The sequence below is a fragment of the Tamandua tetradactyla genome, chromosome 5 (genome assembly GCF_023851605.1).
Source record: "Tamandua tetradactyla isolate mTamTet1 chromosome 5, mTamTet1.pri, whole genome shotgun sequence".
NCBI lineage: Eukaryota > Metazoa > Chordata > Mammalia > Pilosa > Myrmecophagidae > Tamandua > Tamandua tetradactyla.
The window spans coordinates 187,606,061-187,624,632 of NC_135331.1; the positions used below are offsets into that span (position 1 = coordinate 187,606,061).

Here is an 18,572-nt window from a genome sequence, read left to right on the forward strand (position 1 = left end):
CTTGTTTCCATCCTCTTCCACATCTGGATCATTCTAAACAGAGGCACAGAGAGTGCAGAAAATTATGACACCCCTTACCAAAAGTGGCATGTTTCTGTCTAGTATGATACTTCAGGGAATTCCTCTTGAGTATATACAAATGAACAGCTTATACAAAAGTGTTGATAAATATCCTGTAGATTTTATGTCCTTAATGTTCTGAGCTCCTTCTGTCTTTCTGCTGCACTGCCCATTTGGCTTTAATCCTACTGGTTACCTCATGATTGCTACAAAGCCATATGCGCCCATCAGTCTCACATCCAAATAACAGGCAGGAAGAAAGATAGGAAGTAATAAGGAGAATTAGGCCAGGGAGGATGTAGGTGTGCAGATGTGCTGGTCTGAGGGGCATAACCCTGGTGTGTGCTGGTCTCAGGCATGGGTCTTTTGTGCGCATGCGTAGAACTGCGGCAGCACATCAGAGTTATGCCTTCACGGATTGGGAGGCAGATACAGGGTGTTTTTCAGGTAAGAAACAAGATCCACATCTATATGATCTAGATAATTTTAAAAGAGAACCAGATCAAAGTCATCTTTTATGTTTTGCTTGTCAAGAAAAAGAAACATCAAGTAAATGTCTGCAATGGTGAGATATATAACATGAGATATTTTCTTTGGGAATATAACATTTTCCATATAAAGAACCACAGGAAACATTCATAGAATACTGCTATTGGTAAAATAGGCAAAATGTATTTGGGGTATTTTTTATCAACCTGAAGAACTATATATTTTAAGTTGATGACCTGAAATAACTAATAAATTTAGATCTATAAAAAGAAAATTACATTAAGGTTTGCTGAACTTGTAGAAGAAATTACATTTTAAGAAATTTCCTTTGGATCCTTGATGTCTTTTTGCTTTTTATAGTGTGGCAAATAATATATAGACATTAGATAGATTCAAAGTTACTCACGTTTGTTCAGGCTCAAAAACTTTGATCAAAAGTCTGTAGTTGTATTCTCTAAACTTTGATGCCCTTTTTAGGACATATAATGCTTCATTCTCTGACACCTCAGCAAGAAGATCCCACACATATAAACTGAGTGCCATTTAATGTACAATCTTAGGTGGTCAAGGTGCTGACATATTTGATTTTTAAAAAGTCTAGATGAAGCTTTAGACAACTAGGAAATTTTATTCAGCTAGTATACTGGATTGCTGCTTGTTTTTGCTATTTGGACTTAGGGATTTAAAACTTTATAGAAAAAGTAATTGGGTCATTTCCCACTGTTCTATAACATTTTGAAGATTGAATAGAAATCTGTGGATGTATGCATATATGTGCACATGAAATAATTTGTATGGGAGGGCAATTAAGATCACACAGGTGGCTTAATTCTCAGTTCCTCCCTTTGTGGTCATTCTTTCACTTGAGGCTGCAAGGTCCACCATTGCCATCTGGGGCATGATAAATCTAGATCTGCACCACTGTTTGAGGGGCTACGCTCATGCGTCAAGTTTCTGGAAGGGGTTGTTTTCTTGTTGGATGATCTTTTGTTGCATCATTTGATGGAACAGTGGCTGTGTGACAGCATTTAAAACTCCAGAGATCATATATTTGAGCTCTGCAACACAAGCAAATACTAAGAGAGGGATCACGATCAAAGTTTGTAACCCTCTTCCAAGCCAGGATCCAAGAGCCCAAATTGTAACAAGAGAACAGATTCCATTTTCAATCCAAACTGCCTGCAGCACCAGGTGTAGGAGAATAAGCAAATTACCTAATTATAAATATATATTTGTTTAGTTCCTGGATCTATTTAGGAATATTAAATATCTTGGAGAGGTCTGTATGAATATGAGACTTGGAGAGGCCAGTATTATATCTAAAGTCACTTACAATTCCAGAATATTTTTGCGGATCCTTTAGGAATTTCTATGAAATTATCATGCCTTCCGTGAATTAAATCAGTTTTCTTTCTTTTTTTTCCAGTCTCTTTGCTTTTTACTTATTATTGCCTTATTATCCAGTTTAGAAATATGGGTTCTTAGAAAGAAAAGCCCTGCCTCATTCTCCATCTTTTGCTCTTTCACCATTCAGGATGATGTTAACTCTAAGCTTTTATAGATTCTCCATCCAGGTTGAGAATGTTCCCTTTTAGTCTTTGTTTGTTGAGAGATTTTATTATGAAAAAATTTTTCATTTTATTAAATGATTTTTCTCCTTTCATTAAGATGATCATATGGTTTTTCTACATAATTTTGCTAGTATGGTGAATGACACTGATTAGTTTTTAAATGTTAAACCCCAACAGGTTGTGATGTGTTTTGTTTTTTTCTTTTTAATTTCTGGGATTCATTTGCTAATTTTTTGCTGAGAATAACTCTGTTCAGAAGGAATATTGTTTTTGGTTTTCACTTCTTATAATGTTCTTTTTTGTTTTGGTAGTAGGATAATGCTGGTCTCATAAAATGGGCAGGAAAGTATTTTTTTCTCCTCTATTAAACATTCTATCTGAATGTTTGGTAATGTTAGTATTATATATTTCTTAAATGTTTGATAGAATTTATTAGTGAATCATTCGTAGCCTAAAGTTTTATGGTAGAAATTCTTAATTATAAATTCAATTTCCTCAGTAGTTATAGGATTATAGAAATTTTACACTTTTTTCTAACCTTGTTTTTCAAAAAGTTCATCTTATATAACTATTCAATTTACTGGTATTAATTTGTTTATAATATTCTCTTATTATACTCCTAATGTTTGTAGATCTAAAGTGATAATATTCTTTATTCTTGATATTGGTAATTTGTGTTTTCTCTTGACTTTTCTTGACCAGTTTAGTGAAATTTACCAATTTTATTGACTGTTTCAAAAACCAGTTTTTTACTTGATTGATATTTTTCTATTTTTGTCTGTTTTATTTCATTTATTTTCTGCTCTTATCATTTCCTTTATTCCATTTGGGTTTAATTTGCTCAGTGGGAAAACTTGCATTTTTGAATTTGGATCTTCCTTTTCTAATAGAAATATTTAAAGCTAAGCATTTTTTTTGACCAACAGAGTCCTAGAGTATTAAATAGTTCGGTAAGTTTGAGTTTCAAAAGGCCGTTGACTCTCTTTACTTAAAAAGAGTAAAAGATTGATGCTATAGGGAGAATAAAGAATTTGAATAAGGCTAAGACTTTACAAAGGTCTTTAATGACAGTTCCAATTACAATTGGGTGGCTCAGCCCTAGTGTTAGGTTTGAATTCTTCAGGTTAGGGACAACAAAAGATTAAGCTTTATTATTATTATTTTTGCAACTGTCGTATCCATAGCTGTACACATCAACATGGAAAGACTTCATTCTGGGAATAAACAAAAACTGAATGGAATATACTCTAACTTCATTTCCTGGCGTGGTGACATAAAATCCATCTGGAGCAGTTCAAAGAGACCTCAAGCTACTGATTTTATTCTTTTCTCACCTTTCAGATTTTCCAGGATTATATTCATGACGGATGACACATGCACCAGTGGCACAGTGGCATCCTCAGTAAGTTAATAAAGTTTCCCCAGAAGTATTGATTGAATGCAATGACCCATTTTTTTTTTTTACCTTGTCATGGTGGGTAAAAATTTGAAAGTGTTTTTTTTTTTTGGAGGTCTTGATAACACAATATTTATTCCTCATGTACTTTATGACCAGATTTTTTTCTCAACATCTCTTCTCTGGAGCTAATTTTCAGCACCAGCACTCTGTACTATATTCTTTGTACATTTCCAAAGGTTTGGCCTGCTGGGCTCTCACGGGAGATGAGGATTTTTGTGAGGGCTCCTGTCAACCACAGTAATCGGCTTGGGCATTGCTCTCACCGTCCGAGCGTTCGTGCCTTGTTGGCCACTGGTCGATGCACATAACTCACTGGTCATGTCATTGGTAATGACTGTGTTACATGGTTCTAGGTTCAAGTGCATTTTAGTTTTTTTACCCTAGAACACAGGCAAGTAAATATAGGAAGTTGGAATTGTGTGATAGTTGGATTACCCTGGTATCTGCCAAAAGCTCTTTTTTTTTTAATCACTTACTGGTTTATTTTGTCTCTACTAAGCACATTAGTTATTCATCATTTAAATATCTGACTTCACTAGGAACCATCTGAATACTTTTTCTCCCTCCCATCATAAAAATACAGTAAGTAATTTGCTTTTAAAAAACTCAACTATGAAGAAACATTTTGTTTTCTTCTCATTCGTCTAATATGTACCTCAGTGACAAATGAGTATACGGTAGGCTAACGACTGAATTTTCAAATGATTTTCCACACAAAAGGGCTCAGCTATAGAATTTACTCTCTCTACACATCTTAACATACGTGTACTGAAACTGTCACCCTGGTTTAAAAATCATTAGTGTTAAATTCTGTCTACTCTGAGTGCAACTTGCCTTTAGCATTATAATCAGAAAAATACTTAAGCCTCAAGGTCCTCAACAATTTGGAGTACTGAACTAGATAACCAGATAACTAGTTATCTAGATAACTAGATAACCACCCTAAAGACACTTTTGACAGAAGTGATGTATTACTTCAAGACAGTTCCCAAAACCTGCTGTCAGAACCTAAGTATACATGGAAAACACTGATTATCCATCACTGTTCACACAGTTTTCCTCTTCAGGCAGTCCTTCACCATTGGTCAGCTTTAATAGGTCAGAGTCCAGGAGGAAAGTGCATGGTGCACCAGACTCACCACCTCTCAAGTTGCTCCTGTTTTCTCTTTACTGAAAGGCTGTACGGTGCCAGGCTTTCCCCATGACAAGTCAGCAACACGAACACTTTTACTGTGCTGGTCTTCAGGCTTTTTCTGAGTCAGCATCTTCTCTCTGACTTTGTCATGTACAGAAGGATTCCACAGAGAAAACCTAATTACATAGGGTCCTCTATTTTAGGTTGGCCAAACAAACGAGCATTGCTGTCTACCACTTTACTTTTAAAGAGCTGAACATCTTTTTCATACAGCTCTGTAGTGTCTGGGTTTAGAGGGCTTGCTGTATCAATCTTGCAGAAAACTCTTCTTGTATTCATTAATACTTGCCAAATATGATTATGGTTCTGCCTGCACTTTGCAAATGCTTTGTTCACATCCAGTTCACCTGAGGCGGGATCAACTCGTCGATGAAAGAGGGGATATCACACACCAGGTGTGGACAGTTGCCATGTGGGTGATTTTCAGGGATATAAACTTTAAACTTAAATACACCATCTTGATAAAGTCCATGCCGGATGACGAGTACTATGAACCACATTAAAGCAGAGTGATAAATTGGCTGCATGTGGACACCAGGTCACTTCTGCTTCACAACCAAAGCACAAGTTATGGTCTTTAGTTCACTCAGCTCTTGACCCCTAAGGTCAGGCTTCCTGACCCTCTCGCTTCTGGGCCATCTCCTCAGGTGGTATTCAGTCTGTCAGGATGGCTCAGTTCAGCAAGAAGACAATATTCCAGAAAGGTCAATAAGATGCATGTGTGCCATTTGTTGACTGTGCTGCCAGGGCGGGAGATATAGGCTTAGTTATGGACAAAGCATTTTTGGGAACAGAAGGCAGCTGTTTCTTTGGAGCAGTGTGTGGAGGACTGGTTTTCATGTCCTGTCCCCTGTTAATGACTCTCCTCACCATCAGATCGTGTGTGTACAGAGCTTGAAGACATACTACAGAAAGTGTTCATTATGTGCACTCCAAACAGAAAAATTTAACAGTGTGTGTCATCAGATTCTTCTGTCCTCAGCCTACTCTTGACCAGGCTGCCTGCAAAGCAATGCTCTCAGCTGCTGAGCACCACCGCCTGGACATCTCCGGCCGCAGTTCCTGCCTGGCCCCTTCCGTCATATGTTCTTACTATGTGGGCAAGTCTCTTGCTTTTGAATGCTATTGAAAGTGTGTATCTGTTTCAATATGATCAATATGTTAGGGAACAACTTGAGTATAATGTGAATTTCAAATTTGTTTATGTGAGATATTGTCTTCAAAAAACACTATATGACTGCAGAAAACTGTATCTAGCTAAACTAAGCTGCATGGCTTTCCCCAAATGCACATGTGTGGACATCTCAAACATCTAGCAATTATCTCAGTTCACTGCAGGTGCTACAATCCACACCCACCTACATCTGGGGCTACAGATCCCATCCAATTCCAGATAGCCCTTTGTGTCACTCAAGGTTCTCCAGAGAAACAAAACCAGTGGAAGCCTATCTCTCTCTCTCCCTTATCACCAGCACTTTTATTTCTATCCATGATCAAGAGATTCATTTTAAGAAATTGGCTAATGTGATTGTAGAGGCAGCCAAAGTCTGAAATCTGTGGGGCAGGTTGGCATCTGGAACTCTTGGGTCTGAGCTGATGCTGCAAACTTGAGGCAAAATTTCTTCAAGGAAACATCACTTGTACTCTTAAGGCATTTCAATTGGATGACACACACAAATTATTGAAGATAATCTCCTTTATGTAAAGTCAAGTTGTAGATGTTAGCCACATCTATATACTGCCTTCACAGCAACACCTATATATTAGTGTCTAATTGAATGTGGGCACTACAGCCTAATCAAATTGAGACCTAAAACTAACCATCACACCCTCCTTCTACTACTTTACAATCATCACAAGCTGAAACCCTTCAGGAGACTGTTTCCACAAGGAAACTCCAGGTCTTTTACAAGGCAAAGAACCATATTTATTTAGAATTATGCATTGTTTTCACCATTTAACAAATTATACCTTTTTCATAAGACTTGTATCTTTTGAAATGTGTAACTGGCAAAGCTTTTGAGTGATGTGCCCCTTACCTTATTTTCTGGTGAGCCTTATGTTTTTGCTGAGCAATTTTGTCAGTAAGGCGATGTTTAGGAATGCATATATGCGTTACAGCAGAGGCAACAGTCCACAAGATGAATGGACTTTGTTAAAACCTGCAAGCTTATTTTCCATGAAGCTTTCTTTTTTCACTGCTGAAAGTCAAGAGGAAAACTATTTGTCTTAGTTTATCAGGCTGCTGTGACAAATACCACGCAATGGGTTGGCTTAAACAGCAATTTACTGGCTCACCGTTTCGGAGGCTACAAGTCCAAAACCCTGGTCTCAGCAAGGCCATTCTCCCTCCACCAAGTCCAGGGCCTACCCTTTAACCAAATATAACATAGTTAAAATGTCCTATTTACAAATGAATTCGTACCCACAGAAACACAGATTAAAAATTAGAACATGTCCTTGTTGGGGTACAAAATTCAATCCACCACACCGTTATCTTTTATTTGTCTGCTCATCCCATTTTTAGGTAAGTAAAAGCATAAATCTTTTAAACCAGACCATACTGGCATGATGTCACCTTTGTCCTAACAAAGTTACTAGATGTTCTAAGTCAGCAAAAATGATGTCTCACCCCCAGAAAAATGCTTACTTTTTGTTAATATAAGCGTCTTCAGGAAAATCATTTTTACTACAAAACTATAAAACCAGGCACTACTTCTATATTATTTGCCACAGGGCCTTGATCGTCAGAGTTAATTAAATTCACTTTCCTATATACCTACATATAGCACATCATGTCTTGGCATTTATTCTTTGGTGTTAAACTCACCGGGAAAGACCCTCCCTCATCTGTAATCAATATGGAAAGAAATAAACCATAGGCCTTGTTAGCTGCCAGGGAGGAAAAAGCCAAGAGTTTGAATATTATTTAAAAATAATGTCAAGTGCAACCACTGTGTAAGGCAGTTTGGCGGTTCCTCAATATAGAATTGCCATATGACCCAGCAATACCATTGCTAGGTGTCTACTCAGAGGACTTAAGGGCAAAGACACAAATGGACATTTGCACACCAATGTTTATAGCAACATTATTTACAACTGTAAGGAGATGGAAACAGCCAAAATGTCCATCAACAGACGAGTGGCTAAACAAACTGTGGTATATACATATGATGGAATATTATGCAGCTCTAAGACAGAATAAACTTATGAAGTATGTAACAACATGGATGGACCTAGAGAACATTATACTGAGTGAGACTAGCCAAAAATGAAAAGACAAATACTGTATGGTCTCACTGATATGAACCGACATTAGTGAATAAACTTGGAATATGTCATTGGTAACAGAGACCATCAGGAGATAAAAATAGGGTAAGATAGTGGGTAATTGGAGCTGAAGGGATACTGACTGTGCAACAGGACTGGATACAAAAACTCAGAAATGGACAGCACAGTACTACCTAACTGTAATGTAATTATGTTAAAACACTGAATGAAACTGCATGTGAGAATGATAGAGGGAGGAGGGCTGGGGACATAAATGAAATCAGAAAGAAAGATAGATGTTAAAGATTGAGGTGGTATAATCTAGGAATGCCTAGAGTGTATAATAATAGTGAAATGTACAATGTACAAATTTTAAAAATGTTTTTGCATGAGGAAGAACAAAGGATTGTCATTATTGCAGGGTGCTGAAACTAGATGATAAGTAATACTTCAAAATGTCACATTATGTGTAAGACTAAAGCAAAAAATGTTTATTTGTTATAAAATTTAGATTTTGACTAGAGCATTTCCTAATATAACTCATGTAGACAGTTTGATTGAATGTCATAAGTACTTGGAATCTCAGGTAGCACATGAGATTTTGTTGGTTTGTCCAGAGTGATCCCCCGATGAATCCCAGAATGATTTGATCAGTGACTGGAAAAGTATTTGCAAGCCCCCTTTGGGGAATGGTGAGAGTGGGGAAATATTCAACTTCCCCAAGTTGAATTCTTGATATTTTCACAAGCAGTGTGGACAACCAAAGCTATAGGCTGAGCCCCCAGTCTTGGGGTTTGTTCACATGAAACTTAACCCAACAAAAGATAGGTCAAGTCTACTTAAAATTTAGGCCTAAGAGTCACCCCCAAGAGAGCCTCTTTTGTTGCTCAGATGTGGCCTCTCTCTCCAGCCAATATGATGAGCAGTCTCACCATCCTCTCCCTCTCTGCGTGGGACATGACTCCCAGGGGTGTGGACCTTCCTGGCAACGTGGGACAAAGATCCTGGAATGAGCTGAGACTCAGCATCAAAGGACTGAGAAAAACCCTAGAATGAGCTGAGAATTAACATCAAGAGACTGAGAGAACCTTCTCGACCAAAAGGGGGAAGAGTAAAATGAGGCAAAGTGTCAATGGCTGAGAGATTCCAAACAGAGTCAAGAGGTTATCCTGGAGGTTATTCTTATGCATTAAGTAGATATCACCTTGTTCAAGATGTAGTGGAGAGGCTGGAGGGAATTGCCTGAAAATGTAGTGCTGTGTTCCAGTAGCCATGTTTCTTGATGATGATTGAACAATGATATAGCTTTCACAATGAGACTCTGTGAATGTGAAAACCTTATGTCTGATGCTCCTTTTAGCTACTATATCAACAGAAGAGTAGAACATATGGAATGAAAATAAATAATAGGGGGAACAGAATGTTAAAATAAATTCAGTTGGAAATAGTGGTAAATGAAAGCGAGGGGTAAAGAGTATGGTATGTATAGTTTTTATTTTCTCTATTATCATTTTATTTCTTTTTCCGTTGTCTTTTTATTTCTTTTTCTAAATTGATGCAAATGTACTAAGAAATGATGAATATGCAACTATGTGATGATATTAAGAATTACTGATTATATATGTAGAATGGAATGATTTCTAAATGTTTTGTTTGTTAATTTTTTTTAATTAATAAAAAAAAGCACTAACAAAAATATATATATATATATACATAATGTCATTCTCTGAGGCCATGAAACAAGAAAAATTTTTTTCCCCTAAGGAATAGCTTTGATTTGCGAGTGAGATATTTTCTATGTTCTAAATGGTGGTGTTTTTAAGTCACAGAATTGAATTGAATATTTTTCTCTAATTTAACTAAATGTCACTCCATATTTTGCCATAGCAAATTGAAAAAGTTATTATGCTCTCTTAGAGCCCTAACAAAGTGGTGCAGTGGAGGCCACTACTGAAGAGAAGAGTGCTCCCTGGAAGTTGTCTATTCAATTCTGTGCATGGGACAGACTGCCAAGAGACATACCAGGTGAGGCAATTGGGAAAATGAAGGAGAATAAAAACTTCACAATGTAATAAATTATTACTAACTGGGAAATGAGGGCCTAAAGGCCTCTTCCCCTTCCATAATGTTTCCTTTACCATCAGAGCAATAATTGTGCTCATTACCATAAAGTAAGGAGCTCTTGTCCTAATAGAGGAAACAACAACTGTACTCCTGCTTTTTATAAAGTTGAATAAAAAATTTTTCTCAATATAGAATTATTATACACTCATTTTAGTAATTTTAGAAAATGCAATGAGCAGAAAAAGGAAACAAAAACCATCATCATATCTACCTGTTAGAAATAACTTCCTGCTACTGGTTTTGTTTATATTCTTGAAACCCTCTGTCTCTATATACATATAGATACAATATTTTTCAGTTAGCATAAAGTTTACCCATAAAGCAATGTCATTATATATTTTTCCACAATATTTTTAGTGATTGTATAATATTTGAATTTGTACTTGTACATTAATTTATTTAACCAGTTCCCAAGTTTTTGCACTAGAAATCATGTCCCGGTAGATCTCTTTGTTGTTAGGTCTTTGTACAGGCCAATGATTGTTCCTTAGGATACACTCAAAGAAATATGTAAAAATGTCTGTTTTCTCTGCGCAATTGCCAAATCAGAATACTGTCATTTTTTAAATTCCTAATTTGACAAGTGAAAATGGATATCTTATTTTGTGTTTCTTTGCTATACTGTTAGGTTGAATTTTTAAAATTTTAAAACATTTATTAGTCATTTATGTTTCTTCCTTTGCAGACTTAGATATTTGTGTGTCTGTTTCTATAGGAATCTGAGACTCTCCCAAAGTACACAGAGAACAAACCATCTTGAAATGCTTCTTTCCTTTTCCCCAAAACTTGGCATGGAGAACAAGAAATGTTTAATTTTGATCATTTTCTTCATACTCCATGCCTTTGTCCATGTTTGTCCTTCTGCCTGGAATATTCTTTCTCACTTGGGGAATACTTGTCCTTAAGCTCCAAGATCATCTCCAATGGTCTGTTTTCCCACACTCGCCGTGGCTTCTGTTAGCTCACTCCTCATGCAGCGCCGGGCTTCAGAGCTGGGGTCCTTGTGTCTGTATCTGGAGAGATGGTGAGCTGTTCCATGCAGGCGTCCACCTTATTACTCCTCTCTGGGCCTGTCCCACTCTTGGTTTATCTGCAGTGTCCTGAACATATCAGGTATGCAGTCATGCAAGGATACTCAATTTGACGTCTTATAACTTTCCTAAGTGAGATAAGCCAGTACTCAAAATAGAAAAGGAAGATACCCCTAAAATATACTTAAACTTTAGTTCATTTTTGGAAGTCTGCTTTCTATGTCCCATTCAAATAAACTATAAAAAATATGCCTCTATGTGCCTTACACTATTACACTTTTCACTGCCTATCTCTTTGCTGGACCCTGACCGCTTGGAGCAGGCAGTCTTATTTTGCCCCAAGTGTCTGACTGACATCTCCCCACTGTGGGCCCTGGTGAGGTGGTGATGGTCACTGTCCTGAGAGGAGTTGGAGAGCTCCTCAGAGCAGAGGGTGCCATTCAGACACCAGATGTCAAAAACTGTAAAGCTGATGTCTTCAGTTCATCTAGTGAATGCATAATAAAGCAAGAAAGGCCACGTTTTTACTTTATCTTCCTCACCATTATCCTACACTAACACGCACACACAGACTTGGTCAAGCCAGCTGAAATCATTACCTTAGGGATGGGATTTTTCCTTCTCGTTTTATCCTAAGTATCCTTAGGACAGCCAAGGAGGTTGTTAAAAACATCATGTTTGGGTTTTATGAGATGAACACCTGTTGATTTAAAAGTACATGAGCATCTAACCCACTGGATGATTAGGAGAACTTTCCTCTGGAGCCTGTGTTTGGCATCTTGAATACCGACTTTCTCTTTTACCTCCCAAGTGCTCTGACCCCATGTTGTTTTCTGAATCTGCTAAGGTTGGGTTGCATTTTTAAAGGACGTAAAATTGAACCATGAAATAAAACAGAGCAACGGCTGAGATTCCCTCATCCTTCAAGGATTTGTCCTGGCTAAACAAAATGAATGAGATTTGGGGATTGTTTTTTCCAACCATATGCTGCACCTGGGCATATTAGTGAAAAGGCTACAAACAGCTATCTTGGGTCAGAGTATTGATTCTTTCTAGTGAAGAGTCATTTAAATAGCCTAGCTACCTGAAAGGTCACCTAGACTCCTCCTGACATTTCCTCCACCTCTACCTCTACTCACTAACTTTCTGATTCTCACCTTTCCCCCGAGATTTGAAAACTTTTAATGATATATTTCTTACCCATGTCAACTAGGTACGAGGATTAAGAACACATAGGTAGTAGGTGAACCTTGTTTGGAATGAGTTCTCCCGGGGGTAAAGTACAGAGAAAGATCTGAGGAGCAAAGAAGGAGATTTGGAGCACATGGTCACTGAACAGGGGAATAGAAGAGGGAGCAATAGAGGAGTGGGAGAGTCCAGAAAATTAAGATAAAACACAGGCTTATAGAAACCAAGGGAAGGATTTCAGTGACGAGTAATTAATCAATAAAGCCAAGAGCATTTTGTATTTTGCCCAACTTTCTGACTCACCTCATGCTTCTAAAAGAAGTTGGGGAACTTATCAAACAATGTGTTTTTATGAGATTCTAAAAAACTCTTTGCTCTGGTTAGAAATGTCAAAGAATCAGATTTTTCCTGAGTTCCTCTAATCTGAATTATGTCTAATCCTGGCTGGTGTCTGTGATAAATATGCAATAGGCCACAGCAACCTGGCTACGGGAGGGAGCTGGGTATGTAGAGGGATTATCAGAAAGGAACAGCATTTTCTTGGCTCTTACTTTAATCTGCTGTTTTGAGATTTGTCTCTATCCACTGTATTTTTCCCTTTTATTTGGGATTGACGTTGGGTGGCATACACATGCTCTCTAACAATTCTCATCCCCCACTGACAGCCACGGCGTGCACCACCTGGGCCCGGCCACTGCACTGCTGGTACCATGTGCTTCCTATTGCGTGTGGAGCTGGAGTACAGCTGGTGCTCTGCACCCCAAACCCTGCAAGGCCATTGAGGTGTATGTATGTCTATTTTCTTAATATTACACTTTTTTTTCCAATGGGTATATCCCGAAGAATTGGGTTGTGTCTCAACATCTTAAAAATCTTTTCTTTTTGAAACAGCTTTATAGTTTGATTTTGTTTCCTAGTTAACAGTCTCTATTTCCCTAAAAGTCATGCATCAGATTGAGTTAGAAGACAAATCTAATATTGGTAAGAGGAAGCAGTGACTTTGTGCTGGCCGTCCTGGATTCATATAAATTTGCCTGGCCTGCTCAGTGGGGTCCTGTCAGTCCTGAGTCTTTGCTTTGATGCTCACCTCTGTTTATGCCAATCCTATATGCCAGTTCATTGTCTTCAATCATTCATTTGTATGTTTTTTTAGACTCTGCCTGTCACATTTCACTAAGAATATGATTCTCGATTTCAATAGTTTTTATTCTGAGAGGTGTCCTTTCTACTTTTTAGGGATTCTTCAGATTCTAGAAAAGATATTTCTGTATTTAGCACCACATATTTTGCCCCCTCTTTTCACTATGTAGAAGTGTATTTCTAGACTCTGTGTTGGTATCCATTTGTCATGATAAATAAAAACCCAGGGTGATCTGAGAGGTTTAATAAATCCAGACTGGAAAATTCACTGCATACATCAGAAAACTGAGGGTCTCTTAAGGAGAGCAAAACAATCATTTGCTGCTTATGTGAAAAACTGAGTCCTTTTCCTCAAGTTAACTTGACCTTATCAGACTATTGGTATAGCACATCAGAAAGTGGCTGAATTATCCCCCTCAACTTTGTCATTTAATCCCATACCTGAAACCTGAAGAGTGGAAAACATATTCAGGGAGGGAATAAGAGAATTCCTTTAGAAATAAGGGGTACAGGGCAGGTGAGAAATGATTGCGTAAAAAGCATTTTTAAATATATGCAAATCAATGTTTTAGTCACATAGTTTAAAAACAGGCAATGTAAAGCATGCCTTAGCAAAACCTCTTATTACAGAAAAGCACAAAATAGCACATTTGACTCTTACGTCTCAGCCTTGTCCTGATTATGGAGGATAAAAGGCTGAATTTATGGAATTTTTTTACAGATGATGTTCATGCTTATGATTCTGTTAATGTCACTCTAATCTTTTGCTATTTTGGAGATACGTATACGTACATACACATGCATATTTATTTATATATATACTAAACATGCTATATTCATCACAGCTTTACAGAGAAGTCAGGACATAAAACTTTGAAGTTGAATAGTGAAGTGGTCGACTTAATTGCAGTATTTTCTCTCTGAACTCATTGGAAAAGATTTTAATAGATTTTCTTCCAAGATAGGCAAGCACTTGTAGAGGCAAAGCAAAGTGCTGGTATGCAATTTCAGAAATCTGTTGACTGCATGTTCCCATATGTGCTCCAGGAAATTCACATTTGGATTTCAGCACAACTCAGAGTTGTCGTAGTGCTATCCAACACTTTTTTGGAAGGGAATTTGCTTGATACCAACATAAGTCTTGCCAAAACTCAGCAGGCCAAATCTAGTTCTGGAATATGTGGGAACCAAGCGATCAGCAGTTAAATGATGAGGGCTGCATCACCTCAGTTCTCCAAGGAGACATATTCTACCTAATGGCCTAGTAGGTCATTTTGAATACAGCCGATAATCTTTTAAAAATGAAATGTTTCTTCTGTGGCATTTTACAGGACATGTAACATTTAATAATGATAATGTACTATTATAATATCTTCTCTTAAATCCTGGCTAAAATGTTTCAGCTTTTCAGACTTAATTATAGCTGGTCAGGCATGTGCAATTATACTTACCTTTAGAAATGAAAACACATAGTTTTCATTGTGTGTATTAAATCAAGTCAGAAACTTCATCATTTTATACCTGATCTGTGTCAAAACTGCCCTGGTTAAGGTGATTAGAACGGTGTTAAACTCTATTGAATACACAGCTCCTCAATTTTCTCTAAAATATTGCTTTGGCAAAAAATGGTATTTTAAGATTACAATAAAGTTATTAAAATCAGAAATTATAACCCGCAATCAACATAGGAATGTTCCTAAGAATAAGCTATAGATTCTGAGTGCTAGAGGGAGTGGAGTTGCAGAGAGCCTAGGACCCAAGCTTTAGCAGGTTTCCAGACTTTAGTTCCTTGTGTCCATTCTGTTCTTATAGTCAGCAAGCAATTACTCTCTTAACAGTCCATTTTGATGCTTAGTAACATAGTGAAAAATTTTACAGTAATTCTAATTAAAGACTATCCTACTAAATTTTAAGCTACTTCTGCTCACGTTTTAAAATTCTTTCATCATGACATGGTGTAGAAAGACTGGTTAAAATTCTTATAATGGCCATTCATTTTAAGATAGTGGGTAAAGCATCTTCTTCAGCTTAAACCATTCCAACTTCTTGAACTATATGAGTCCTTCTGTCCTTTTAATAGTCCTCTCTTGGCCTCCAGAAATTTTGTTTTTAATAGCTCTTTTGAAAAGGAGGAAAACTTAGAATTTGATAAAAAGCTCTTCAATGACTGTGAGAAATGGCAAATACTTTATTTCTTCTGATCTTCTTTGGGTAAATTTGTACATGTACATCTATGTTAGCTTGTTTTTATACTAATAGGATGTTTAACCTCTCAGCCATTAAAATTGTGATTATCTTTTTATTTCTTTCTTTTTGGTACTCTAGCAGACTTCATCCATTTAATATTTATTTCTTTGGAGAGAGAAATTCTGGGTGCTTTTGTAAAACTTTGTAAGACTGTTAATTTAAGGCTGTTATCCTGCTATTCAGCAAAAACGAGGACTTAACATTTTTTTTTTCTATTAATTAAAAAAAGAATTAACAAAACAATTAGAAATCATTCCAATCTACATGTACAATCAGTAATTCTTAATAACATCACATAGTTGCATATTCATCATTTCTTAGTACATTTGCATCGATTTAGAAAAAGAAATAAAAAGACAACAGAATAAGAATTAAAACAATAATAGAAAGAAAAAAAAGCAAAAAAAACAAAAACAAAAAACCTATACCTCACATGCAGCTTCATTCAGTGTTTTAACATAATTGCATTACAATTGGGTAGTATTGTGCTGTCCATTTCTGAGTTTTTATATCCAGTTCCGTTGTACAGTCTGTATCCCTTCATCTCCAATTATCCCTTCTCTTTTTTTTTTTTTTAATTAACGGAAAAAAAGAAATTAACCCAACATTTAGAGATCATACCATTCTACACATGCAATCATTAATTCTTAACATCATCACATAGATGCATGATCATCATTTCTTAGTACATTTGCATTGGTTTAGAAGAACTAGCAAGATAACCGAAAAAGATATAGAATGTTAATATAGAGAAAAAAATAAAAGTAATAATAGTAAAATCAAAACAAAACAAAACAAAACAAAACAAAAACCTATAGCTCAGATGCAGCTTCATTCAGTGTTTTAACATGATTACTTTACAATTAGGTATTATTGTGCTGTCCATTTTTGAGTTTTTGTATCTAGTCCTGTTGCACAGTCTGTATCCCTTCAGCTTCAATTACCCATTGTCTTACCCTGTTTCTAACTCCTGCTGAACTCTGTTACCAATGACATATTTCAAGTTTATTCTCGAATGTCCATTCACATCAGTGGGACCATACAGTATTTGTCCTTTAGTTTTTGGCTGGATTCACTCAGCATAATATTCTCTAGGTCCATCCATGTTATTACATGGTTCATAAGTTTATCTTGTCTTAAAGCTGCATAATATTCCATCGTATGTATATACCACAGTTTGTTTAGCCACTCTTCTGTTGATGGAGATTTTGGCTGTTTCCATCTCTTTGCAATTGTAAATAATGCTGCTATAAACATTGGTGTGCAAATGTCCGTTTGTGTCTTTGCCCTTAAGTCCTTTGAGTAGATACCTAGCAATGGTATTGCTGGGTCGTATGGCAATTCTATATTCAGCTTTTTGAGGAACCGCCAAACTGCCTTCCACAGTGGTTGCACCCTTTGACATTCCCACCAACAGTGGATAAGTGTGCCTCTTTCTCCGCATCCTCTCCAGCACTTGTCATTTTCTGTTTTGTTGATAATGGCCATTCTGGTGGGTGTGAGATGATATCTCATTGTGGTTTTGATTTGCATTTCTCTAATGGCCAGGGACATTGAGCATCTCTTCATGTGCCTCTTGGCCATCCGTATTTCCTCTTCTGAGAGGTGTCTGTTCAAGTCTTTTTCCCATTTTGTAATTGGGTTGGCTGTCTTTTTGTTGTTGAGATGAACAATCTCTTTATAAATTCTGGATACTAGACCTTTATCTGATATATCATTTCCAAATATTGTCTCCCATTGTGAAGGCTGTCTTTCTACTTTCTTGATGAAGTTCTTTGATGCACAAAAGTGTTTAATTTTGAGGAGTTCCCATTTATTTATTTCCTTCTTCAGTGCTCTTGCTTTAGGTTTAAGGTCCATAAAACCGCCTCCAGTTGTAAGATCCATAAGATATCTCCCAACATTTTCCTCTAACTGTTTTATGGTCTTAGACCTAATGTTTAGATCTTTGATCCATTTTGAGTTAACTTTTGTATAGGGTGTGAGAGATGGGTCTTCTTTCATTCTTTTGCATATGGATATCCAGTTCTCTAGGCACCATTTATTGAAGAGACTGCTCTGTCCCAGGTGAGTTGGCTTGACTGCCTTATCAAAGATCAAATGTCCATAGATGAGAGGGTCTATATCTGAGCACTCTATTCGATTCCATTGGTCGATATATCTATCTTTATGCCAATACCATGCTGTTTTGACCACTGTGGCTTCATAATATGCCTTAAAGTCAGGCAGTGCGAGACCTCCAGCTTCGTTTTTTTTCCTCAAGATGTTTTTAGCAATTCGGGGCACCCTGCCCTTCCAGATAAATTTGCTTATTGTTTTTTCTATTTCTGAAAAATAAGTTGTTGGGATTTTGATTGGTATTGCATTGAATCTGTAAATCAATTTAGGTAGGATTGACATCTTAACTATATTTAGTCTTCCAATCCATGAACACGGTATGCCCTTCCATCTATTTAGGTCTTCTGTGATTTCTTTTAGCAGTTTTTTGTAGTTTTCTTTATATAGGTTTTTTGTCTCTTTAGTTAAATTTATTCCTAGGTATTTTATTCTTTTAGTTGCAATTGTAAATGGGATTCGTTTCTTGATTTCCCCCTCAGCTTGTTCATTACTAGTGTATAGAAATGCTACAGATTTTTGAATGTTGATCTTGTAACCTGCTACTTTGCTGTACTCATTTATTAGCTCTAGTAGTTTTGTTGTGGATTTTTCCGGGTTTTCAACGTATAGTATCATATCGTCTGCAAACAGTGATAGTTTTACTTCTTCCTTTCCAATTTTGATGCCTTGTATTTCTTTTT

The 18,572-nt window shown here is 36.8% G+C and overlaps 1 protein-coding gene, 1 long non-coding RNA gene and 1 pseudogene across 5 annotated transcripts in view; 1 reads left to right on the forward strand and 2 right to left on the reverse strand.

The window, feature by feature from the left end:
• Window positions 1–18,572, reverse strand: part of LOC143685172 (uncharacterized) — a 189,050-nt gene that overhangs the window by 55,944 nt on the left and 114,534 nt on the right. The window lies entirely within an intron of this gene.
• The window catches only part of LOC143685175 (uncharacterized), an 87,862-nt gene continuing 70,628 nt past the window's right edge, over window positions 1,339–18,572 (forward strand). The window contains exons 1-4 of one of the 2 annotated variants that reach the window (XR_013176447.1): window positions 1,339–1,740; window positions 3,462–3,522; window positions 9,962–10,069; window positions 13,053–13,172. This is a non-coding gene — a long non-coding RNA (uncharacterized LOC143685175). The remainder of the gene's footprint in view (window positions 1,741–3,461; window positions 3,523–9,961; window positions 10,070–13,052; window positions 13,173–18,572) is intronic. The other variant, XR_013176448.1, reaches the window with a different exon arrangement.
• Window positions 4,725–5,767, reverse strand: LOC143682934 (AKT-interacting protein-like; annotated as a pseudogene).